Raw genomic sequence first — 11848 nt, 5'->3', positions numbered from 1 at the left:
CCAGGACTTGAAACAAAGTCTTCAACTCCAAGTCCATTTACTCAGCCTTCATTTTACCTACAGCACTTAGCACAGTTCCAAGCACATGGTAGGCAATCAATCAGCAAGTTATTCTGAGAAAAATTAATACTGTCCCAACATCATTTATCTTTCTACTAATACAGTTCACAAGTGTCATTTTGAAAAGAGAAAGATTGAGGAAAGTAAAAAGGTAATTAAATTTTTGGAGCTCCTGCTATGAGCCAGGAATGATGCTAGATGCTTTTTGAACACACATACACACACACACACACACCATTGATGTAGGTTCAATTTTTTTATTCCATTTTATAGATGAGAAATTACTACTCATTTATTCAAGGAAATTGCTGATGACTACACTACTGGGAAAGGAATGAGTTGAGATTTGATTCAAGCCTTCCAGGTTCTAGAGCTCATATTTTTCTACTGTTTCAGTGGAGACTGCCTACCACTTGCAGAATAAGAGAACATTCTTATTGTAACACAGACAAATGTTAATGGTTTTATATTTCTATTTACAGTTGTCTAAATGTTTATGGCAGTTACACTTGTTAGACATTTATTATAGTATCCAAAACAATACTATCCATTTAAAATCTATCAACATATCTGAATTTTAAAAAAGTAAAAAATTAAAAAGAAATAAATAACTTGATTTTACGCATCTCAGTGGATACAGAAAAACAGAAAAAGTAGTGGGTAAATGACTGAAACCTGAGAAACAAGACTCTTAATCTTAACAAAAAGTTCCTCAATAAAATATGTGTATGTGTATATGTATGTGTATATGTATGTGTGTGTGTATGTGAGAAGAGAGAGAGAGAGAGAGAGAGATTCCCATAAGCTAGATTGACAGGTATATTCTAAATTCCTTAGATGAGAAAGAAAATTATATCAGGCATGATCCCCTGGCCAGCGTTTTCAGAACTTAACACATGTTACCTTTACTTCAACTTTCTGTGTCACTTGGTGTGTCTCTCCACAGGACTCTTAGGTAGTGTCTGAATTAGAAGTATGCATATTTTTGAAGAGAGTACTGGAAATTTTCAGAGCCTAGTGAATATTCCCAAAGGATCCACGTGTTTGAGGCTTGTGTTGTGCAGAGAAAGGAAGGAAAAGGCAGTTACAAGTGTAACCCCCACCCCTGGTCTTCAGCCACCAACTTCCTGTGGCATTCAGGTAGGTCAGAGCTGGGGATTCAGTGTCCTTGTTGCTTCAGTGAGTGAGTTCCATCACCATTCTCCAGATTCACCCAAAGGAGAATGCCAAATGGCAAAAACAGCTGGCCCTGTGGGGGGGGGGGGGGACCTGCCTAACATGGGCATCAGAATGCTTTGGGGCCCAAAAGTCTGAATTTTATGATTTCACCTCCTTGAAGTGCAGATGGCCACACAAGTAGTAGTAAGGCATACAAAGATTCATTCAACAGTGTCTGGATTATACTCATAATGTCACACCACAAGCAGCACAAACTAGGCTGATGTAACTCTGACCTGCCCTACAAGACATGGCCACTCTGGTTAATTAAATGTCCACATTACTATCATGTGCTCATTATAACTGTAGATTTGGAGTTTGTATTTTTAACAAGTGTGACTTCGGAATATATTCTTGGTAAGTATTTCTTTTCCTCACTATTTGTTTTTGTTTTTTAACTAAGAGAGCAACTCATGCTTGTTGTGGTAGATTAGTATTTAGCAAATATTTTCTCTCTCCTTCTGCAACCTCCAAAACTTTCAAGCTCCCCTGATATTGAATTTGGCCATGGGAATTGCTTCAGCCAATAGTGTGGGCAGAAATGACAACACTCCAGTTCCAAGTCTAGGCCTTAAAAATTTTCACGTGCTCTTCATCCTCTGTCCTGAGAAGAAGATGTTCCTGGCAGATTCTGTTTCTCCAGGGTGGGTTCTAGAACAAGTCACATAACGCAGACCTGAGTCTGACCCTCAGCCCTATTTCTCAGGGTTGCAAACACATGCAACGCTATATTAAAGCCAGCAGTTCTGGGAAAAGCCACCACTGCTACTTGGAAAGTTACAGGGGTGGCAGGAGCAATGGAGAGGAGAGGGAACTAACTGGGGCCTTAGGAAGAAGGCCAAACCACCCACTGATCTGAAGGCCAATAAGCAGAGAATAAAGTGCTTACCATTGCACAGCACCCAGCTTTTGTGGTGGTTTGTTTCATAACAAGAGCTGATTATTTCACCTATTGTGAACCAGCAAAAATTCACAGAAATCATCTTATTTTTAAAAGTGAATAATAAGGCCGGCGCCATGGCTCAACAGGCTAATCCTCCATCTTGCGGCGCCGGCACACCGGGTTCTAGTCCCGGTTGGGGCGCCGGATTCTATCCCGGTTGCCCCATTTCCAGGCCAGCCCTCTGCTATGGCCCGGGAAGGCAGTGGAAGATGGCCCAAGTGCTTGGGCCCTGCACCTACATTGGAGACCAGGAGAAGCACCTGGCTCCTGGCTTCGGATCAGTGCGATGCACTGGCCGCAGCGCGCCGGCCGCAGCGGCCATTGTTGGGTGAACCAACGGCAAAGGAAGACCTTTCTCTCTGTCTCTCTCTCACTATTCACTCTGCCTGTCCAAAAAAAAAAAAAAGTCAATAATAAACCCTTCTTTCTAATCCTATCCCCAACTAAGGTAACTAACAATAACCATTTGGTGTATAACTTTCTACTCCTTCCTTCAGTTTATCCAAGGATTAAACGAGCAAATGCATCTAAAAAACATTTAGCACCATGCTGGGCATATGGAATAAACACTCTGTAAACATTATCTGTTTCTCTAATGGAATGATGCAAACAAACACATTCAGATATAGACTTTTAGATTCATGCAAAAATGAGACCATGCCATATACATTATTCTGTAACTTGTTTTACTTTATCTTGGGCATTCCTGCAGGTAAACTCAGCCTTTTAAGGGCATTTAACTCATCTTTTAAAAAAAGCTATGTGACCTTCATGATTTGAATATGTATTATGTAGCTTATCTATTTGCACTTTTTATATAAAGAAACTGACACTCAGAGAGTTAAAGGCATTTGTCACAATCCAGGATACCCCTCTCTTCAAACTCTCTTCTCCTGTCTCAGGCCTGTCTTTGAGGCCCACTTTGGCTAATGAAAGGTGAGTAGAAGGGATCTGTGGACAAAGTCTTAACAGCCACCCTAGATGTCACCTCCCTCTCATCGCTGGGACACATCAGCACTATCTCACACAAGGGGCTGCTCCCTCAGCCTGGATCTGGGAGTGAAGAGCTGAGGCATGAATTGGGATGGAAATGCAACACGCACAGGAAATGAACTCCTGTTAAGGCTCTGAGACTAGGAGGGTTGCTTGTTTCCACAGCATGGTTGAGAGAATGCTAATGCAGTGTTTCCAGACTTCCAAGTGCTCAGGTGTCTGTTGTAAATATTCATCATCCCTGGTTTGGCCAAGCACCAGTACACTAGCCAGGAAGGAAGTGAACTGGCAGGATGATCAAGAGCGATCAATTCCCCAATTTCATTTTAGAAAATTATCAGTAGCTCCTCCCCAACTACTAAATTACTAAGCAAAGGCCAGTGTCTCAGAAAAGTCTATGTAGCCCAGGAGGTTGAGGACCATTCTTTGTGTGTGGGTAGCATCATGAAAACTGTGACCCAGTTTCTCCAGGTTGCAAACTACAGCATACACACACACACGCAACACTGCACTAAAATCAGCAGTTCCAAGAAAAGCCTTCATCACTGCTCAGGAAACTGCAAGGGAGGCAGGTGTAATGGAGAAGAAAGTAGACTGAATAGAAGTCTTACAAAGTCTCATCCCAGCTTCAGTGGGAATCAACACTGGACCTTAGTTTGCTCTGAAGGTTGCTGTGAGAATCTGATGAGGATGGCAGGTTCAGCCACAACTAATAAGAAAACATTATTTTGGTGTTTAAAATATTATAAGTGTATGGAGCTGGTGCTGTGGCGTAAGGCATAAATCTACCACTTGTGACGCCTACATCACATTTGGGCACCGGTTTGAGTCCTGGCTGCTCCAGTTCTGATCCAGCTCCCTGCCAATACACTTGAGAAAGCAGCAAAAGATGACCCGAGTACTTGAGCCCCTGTACCTACATAGGAGCCCCAAAAGAAGCTCCTGGCTTCAGACTAGCCAAGCTCTGGCCATTGTGGCCATCTGGAGAGTGAACCAGCAGATGGAAGAGCTCTCTCTGTCTCTTCCTCTCTCTATATAACTCTGCCTTCAAATAAATAAATCTTTTTTAAAAAAATTACAAGTGTAATATATGTTTACTGTAGAAAGCTTTAAAATGAACAGGGACACATAAGGAGGAAAATGGAAATTACCCAAACATCACCACTGTTGACATCTTGGTGGTTAATCAGCCATATTTCCTCCTAGGTAAAAATGTATTCTTAGTACATGCAACACTTGTACAAGGGCACTTCAAAAAGGTCATAGAAAAGTGGAATTAAAGTATAGGCTTATTTTGGTGCCAAAATTTTTGAAATACATGCATAGTTTTTCTGTAACACACATTTCCCATGAGTTTTTGAAGCCTCTTCATATGCATGAATTACCAATATTTTTACATCAAAATAAACACTTTTAGGCAGTTTTTTTAAAGACTGATTTTTTAGAAATATTTATTCACTTAAAAGTCAGAGCCACAGAGAGGGAGAGGGAGAGGGAGAGGGGGAGGGGGAGGGAGAGGGAGAGGGAGAGGCAGAGAGAGAGAGAGAGAGAAAGAGAGAGATCTTCCATCCACTAGTTCACCCTCAAAATGACCACAACCATCAGGGCTAGGCCAGGCTCAAGCCAGAAACTAGGAACTTCATCCAGGTCTCCCATGTGGGTGCAGGGGCCCAAACACTTGGGCCATCTTCTGCTGCTTTAGCATGAAGCTGGATAGGAAGTAGAGCAGCCAGAACTTGAACCAGCTTGCATATGGAATGCCAGTGCTACAGGCAGGCAGAGGCTTTACCCACTACACCACAGTACTGGCCCCATCAAACTAAACTCTTCCAATTCCATTTTCCCATGGACTCTGTGAAGTGCCCTCATCCACAGTGCCAGGTCTCCTGCTTGCATTCAAATGCATGCCCACGTGCGTTACAAAGCCCTCTGTTCAGGCTCCTCTTCCCCCTCCTCCCTCTGTCCTTCCAGACAGACCCCATATTCAGCAACATCCAGGCCTTTTACCTGCACTCTCTCTCCCTAGAACGCTGTTTCTCTCTCACCCATCTCCTCTTCCAGCTGCCTCTACTCATCCTGGAGGAGTATGTCACCTTCTTGGAGGACAATCCTCTGACCTCTACCCATGTCAGACGCCCTTCCACGTGCACCCAGAGCAGCATCCTTTCCCTTATTTCTCATAGCATTATCATTCTGGATTGGTATTTCCTCTTACTATATATTTCCTTGCTGTACCCCAACTTGTGGGCTGGCACTGTAGCTTTTGCTCACCAAAGATTCGGGGCCTGCGCTGTGGTGCAGTGGGTTAAAGCCCTGGCCTGAAGTGCCAGCATCCCATATGGCACCAGTACAAGTCCCGGCTGCTCCTCTTCCGATCCAGCTCTCTGTTGTGGCCTGGGATAGCAGTAGAAGATGGCCCAAATGCTTGGGCCCCTGCACCTGCATGGGAGATCTGGAAGAAACTCCTGGCTCCTAGCTTCGGATCGGTGCAGCTCCAGCCATTGTGGCCAATTGGGGAATGAACCAGCGGATAGAATATCTCTCTCTCTGACTTGACCTCTCTCTGTAACTTTGTCTTTCAAATAAACAAAATAAATATTTTTTAAAAATGATGAACACTTGGCTGACCCATAATAAATGCTCAGAAGTTATTGAATAAATGAATAAAAGGCTTACCCATATTTCTCTACTACTTCCAATATTCCCACAGTACCTAGCATTTCTCAACAGAAAAACACTGGAAGACTAAATATGGAAGAAGATGTAAGACATCCGTGCCTCATGCAGTTGAGAAGTTACATGCAAAGAAACCAATAAAGGGAAGCCTCCATCGGAAATTAAGGGCCATGTTCCTTTCTTTTGCCTCCCCCACCCTTCCAACTAGAAAGGATAGGACAAAATCCCTCACTCAGTTCTGTATATATTTCTTCACTGAGGGTATCTTGCAGCACCAATTCGAGCAAGAAGACACTAGCATCTAGAACAAATAAGAATATACATCCAAATCTCAGTAGCTCAGTATAGTAATTTCTCATCCAGTCCAAGTCCAGTGAGAATATTTCTGGTTGGTGGCAGCCTTCTCCTTGGTTATTCAGAAACTCAGACACTGGGGTTGGGGTTGTGGTGCAATAGGTTGAACTACCAGATGTGATACTGGCAGCCCATGTAAGCTCAGGTTCAAGTCCCAGCTGCTCCACTTCCAATCCAGTTCTCTGCTAATGCACCTGGGAAAGCAGCAGACAATGGCCCAACTAAGTGGTCCCTCACACCTACATGGGAGATCTGTATGGATTTCCAGACTTCTGGCTTTGGCCTAGCCCAGCTCCAGCACTGGTGGACATCATTTGTGAAGTGAATTAGTGGATGTAAGATCTCTTCTCTCTATATCTATCTATCTATCTATCTATACATATATATAATTCTGCCTGTCAAATAAATACATAAATACATATTTTTAAGATTTTATGTATTTATTTGAAAGTCTGAGTTACAGAGAAGGAGAGGCAGAGAGAGAGGGAGAGAGAGAGAATCTTCTACCCACTGGTTCACTCCCTAAATAGCCACAATAGCCAGGGCTGGGCCAGGCCAAAGCCAGGAGCCAAGAGTTTCATCTAGGTCTCCCATGAGGGTGCAGGGGCCCCAGGACTTGGGCCACTTTCCTCTGCTTTCCCAGGGGCATCAGTAGGAAGCTGGACCAAAAGTGGAGCAGCCGGGACTTTAACCAGCACCCATATGGGATGCCGGTGCTACAGGCAGTAGCTTTACCCGCTATGCCACAGCACCAGCCACAATTCATAAATCTTAAAAAGAATAAAACCCAGATATCTTTCTATAGCCCTGCCCTTCTCCATGTCCTTGGAGTCCCTTACATTTTACCAGGTGATGGGAGAGGTGGCTTTCTGAGCCAGGCCTGTATATGACAGACACTACATTCACCCCCTTTGTGTGGCTAAAACCCAGTCACACCTATTCACAAAGAAGTCACAATACGTACTCTAGCTCTACACACAGGAGGAAAAGGAAAGGGGTTTTGTGAACACTTTGTAGTTCTTCTGCCTCCAATGGGAATGCAGTACCGCGTTTTCTTGAGTGATCCCAAGTGTAGGTCATTTTACCTATGGATACTAAAGTTAGAAGAATAGCCACCTAATTAGTGTTGGATATGAGAAAGGATCACCCAAGGTTTACAATTTTTTTTTTTTTTACAGGCAGAGTGGACAGTGAGAGAGAGAGAGAAAGGTCTTCCTTTTTGCCGTTGGTTCACCCTCCAATGGCCGCCGCGGTAGGCGCGCTGTGGCCAGTGCACCACGCTGATCCGATGGCAGGAGCCAGGTGCTTCTCTTGGTCTCCCATGGGGTGCAGGGCCCAAGGACTTGGGCCATCCTCCACTGCACTCCCTGGCCACAGCAGAGAGCTCGCCTGGAAGAGGGGCAACCGGGACAGGATCGGTGCCCTGACCGGGACTAAAACCCGGTGTGCTGGCACCGCAAGGCGGAGGATTAGTAAAAATGTGTCAGTTACAGAATAGGGAAACCACTCATGTTGGTAACCACTCGGCACAAATTCTTAACGAGTACTTCATATGGTTTTTATGAAATCTGAAAATAAACTGATGATTGCTGTAAGTATGAGCTCACTGGGAATCATTATAAACAAACGTAGCAGAGTGTTCTTCACCTAGTAAACATTAAATACACGTTGAGTGCAGGAACTTCAATTCTACTTTTAAGCCAACTGTCCTATTGATAAATAACTCTAACTTCACAAAGCACTTCCTTAAATACAGCATCTTCTTCTCTCACTTTTAACCATTACCCCAGCTCTGACCTCAAAACTTACAAAATAAGTCAACTCTCCCATGTGACAGTTGCACAACTATTTGGAGGCTCCTATTCATGCTCTTATGGTCTTCCCCCACCCTCCCCAATCCACACCACTAGAGATAAATAATCCAGTTTCTTCTCCTCTTGTCCATGAAACAGTTTCAGGACTCTCCCTACCTGGGTATCCTTCCCTCAATTCCCTGTGGTTGGTGAAAACTGCTTTCCAAGTTTCATGACCACAATATTTCCAATGGTGTTCAACCAGCAGTGCTCCGGACACCATGACTGTCAGTATTTACACAGCGAAGATGCTGCCAAGCAGGTTCCTGTACTGGGAGGGGGGGCCTGACATAAATGACTCCTAAGGACCCTGGCTGCTTTAGGATCCTGTAAGTTTTGTGGACATTCTGAGTGCAGAAGAGGCTTCAGCATAAGGGTGAAGTTGTATGCAACTGTCAGACATTCTGCTCTGATAGAACTCAGTGGGTCCAGGAGGACTCCGCCAGGAGCTCCCATGTACCATCGCTAGGTGCTGTGCATCCAGGGGAGAACCAAAGACATATTTTTTCCTACTCTCTTGATGCTTAACTTTTGGTGGGGAAAACAGAACTTTAAAATAAAATAATACACAATTACACAAGGAATATAGAATAATAAATTGAAACAAATTCTATTGTAATGGCCATTTCCCTGGCCTCAGTTTTCCATGAGCTGATATTTGTTAAACTATTTTGTCCTCTCTCTCTATCTCTCATTTACCCCTGTGCAAAGAGGAGTGGGCGCCAATCTTGGCAATTTATTCTCTCTTTTTTCTTTTTTTTTTTTCTCCTTATCCCCCCTTCACAATACAGCCCATATACGAGGCCTGAGCTGAGGTGTACATAGGGAGGGCCTGCTCCACCTCCTCTTTTTTTTTTTTTTTTTTTTTTTTTGACAGGCAGAGTGGATAATGAGAGAGACAGAGAGAAAGGTCTTCCTTTTTGCCATTGGTTCACCCTCCAATGGCCGCTGCGGCCGGCGCATCGCGCTGATCCGAAGCCAGGAGCCAGGTGCTTCTCCTGGTCTCCCAAGCCCTTGGGCCATCCTCCACTGCTTTCCCTGGCCATAGAAGAGAGCTGGCCTGGAAGAGGGGCAACCAGGATAGAATCCGGCACCCCAACCGGGACTAGAACCTGGTGTGCCAGCGCCGCAAGGTGGAGGATTAGCCTGTTGAGCCACGGCGCCAGCCCCACCTCCTCTTTCTATACAGTCAGTGTAAGAATACAGCCTGTAGTAAGCACCAGGAGGCCAATTTACTCTCTTTCTTTCCAAAGTCAATTTGTCCAAAGGACTGTATGTACCCACTGTCCCTGGGGAACAAACCTGCAACTCCCATGTGTGCCAGAGACCTACAGTAGGTAAATTTGAATCAGGGGCCATGCCCTCCAATCCAGGCTGGCAAGGTGACATTTTGATCCCTCATTCATCTACTTTCAAACTTCAGCTGGCTCTGAACTCAAATAGGAGAGAAAGAAGTGTTACAGAATGAGCATTTAGCCTGGCTGTCACAATGCCCATGTCCCATGTCAGAGTGCCTGGGTATACAACAGCAGGTTCCAGTTCCTGATTCAAACTTCCTGCCAATGCTGACCCTGGGAGGCAGCGGTGATGGCTCAAGTGATTGGATTCCTGCCACCCACAGGAAAGACTGGATGGAGTCCCTGGCTCCTGGCTTCAGCCTGACTCAGCCCTGACCATTATGGGCATTTGGGGAAGGAACCAGCAGAGGGGAGCTCACCTATTCACCCCATCCCTCTCAAATAAATAAGCCTAAAAAAGTTTTTTGTTAAAAAAATTGTTACTCATCATCCTCTTCAAATCTCAATCACTACAAATAAAAAATCATAGAGATTTAGGAGAGAGTCTCAGAGGAGAACTTACGCCATAATGAAATCACAGAGAGCTTCTTGGAAGATCGTTGACGCTAACAGCCAAAGGCAGACAGAAACCGGCCAAGGCACAAGGCAATGGACACAAGGGACACAAGGGACCAAGGGAAGAAGGGGTGGAGGTTCTTAGGCAACAAACAGCTTGTCTTGTTTAAGGAATTAGTGGAGGCCAGTGTGGGAGTCACTGGAGCAGGTCACCAAATACTTCCAGCTCACCTTCCAGGCAAACAGGCTTGTACTTCCTGAGTCCCTGGAGGCTAGGTGGGGCTACGAGACCAGTTTTACCCAATGGATTGTGAGAAGTAACAAGTGACGTTTAAAAAAATCAATATTTATTTTATGTGAAAGGCAGAGCAACAGAGAGGGAGAGACAGAGGGAGAAAAAGATCTTCCATCTGTTGGTTCACTCCCCAAATGGCTGCAACGGCCAGAACTGGGCCAGGTTAAAGCCAGAAGCCTGAAACTCCATCTAGATCTCCCACAAAGGTGGCAAAGGCCCAAGTATTTGAGGCATCTTCTGCTGCTTCCCCAGGCACATTAGCAGGGAGCTGGATCAGAAGTGGAACAGCCAAGACTCAAACTCCAACATGGTATGCCAGCAATACAGGAAGTGCCTTAACCCACTGTGCCACAATGCTGGCCTGACATGTGACACTTAATAATGGAGATAAGACTCTTCAAAGCTCTCTTTCCTTCTACTGGGAGAGAATGTTCCTGAAAGTGGGTGCTCCATCAGCCTGGATCCCACAGGAAGTTGACAGGATCAGAGCGCCTACCAAGCCTAGATGGACATGGAGAGGGAGAAGGAGGAGGAGCAAGAATTGAAGCTCTTTTGTCTTAAGTCACAGGAGTTTGGGGATTGTTTTTTACTATAGCATAACTTGGGCTCTCCTGACTGCGACAGCCACAGCCAGTGTGGCTGGAGAGGAGTGAGCTGGGGGAGCAGCAGTGGGTATTTCAGGCAATTAGGATGCTCCTAAGGTACTTCAACAGGGAACTATGGTGAGTTTCAACTGTGATGTATTAAAACAAGGGACTATTGCTACTTGACCATTAAAACACACCTTTAACTCCACTGTAGAAAAAGCTATTTATTTATTTTTGAAGAGTTATTCATTTATTTGGAAGGCAGAGATAGAGAGAGCTCTTCCATCCACGGTTCTCTCCCCAAATGCCTACCAACAACCAGGGCTGGACAACGCTGAAGCCAGGGGCCATGCATTTCATCTAGGTCTCCTACATGGGTGGCAGGAACCCAAGTAGCTGGGCCATCATCCTCCCAAGGAGCATTAGCAGAAAGCTGCATTGGAAGCACACAGGAGCTGGGACTTGAACCAACACTCTGACATGGATGCAGGCTTCCCAAACAGCAGCTTACTGCCACAACACCCACCCCAGGAAAAGGCGAAGGCTGTTTATTTATTTTTTTTAAAATCCATCAACAAGAATTTATTGAGCATCTTCTATCCTTCCTTGTTCTAGACTACTATATTGATCACTGATGTTAGAAGAAAGAGTTAGACACAGTTCCTGAATTTGGAGTCAGGGGTTCAAGAAAACACTTACAAAATCACATGCTAAATAACCTCTACTTCGGGTATGGACCCAGTGTGATGAGAATCAAAGATGATAATAACTGTTTGAGGGTGAGACGGGAGATGGGATGAGGGAAAGCTTCAGAGGCAGTAATTATTTGAGTTGGGTCTTGAAGGGTGAATAGGAGTTTGCCAGGTGGCATTTTGATTAAGGAGAAAAGTAAACCAAAAGACAAGAAACTGTTGGAGGAATGGAAAATGTCTGGCGTGGCTGAGACCCAGAGGAATGGAGGGAATGTAGAGTGCAGGGTGTGGTAAACTGCGTTACTATTTGCAAACACTTGCTGC

General features: G+C 44.8%; 1 pseudogene; it reads right to left on the bottom strand.

Moving 5' to 3' along the window:
* Nucleotides 1-9251: 9251 nt before the first annotated feature.
* On the bottom strand, nucleotides 9252-9326 carry LOC133761341 (small nucleolar RNA SNORA51; annotated as a pseudogene).
* Between the last annotated feature and the right edge of the window lie 2522 nt (nucleotides 9327-11848).

Source organism: Lepus europaeus, chromosome 5 (assembly GCF_033115175.1).
Source record: "Lepus europaeus isolate LE1 chromosome 5, mLepTim1.pri, whole genome shotgun sequence".
Lineage (NCBI taxonomy): Eukaryota > Metazoa > Chordata > Mammalia > Lagomorpha > Leporidae > Lepus > Lepus europaeus.
Note: the sequence above shows the minus strand (reverse complement) of the source record. Positions and strands in the feature narration are given on the sequence as shown.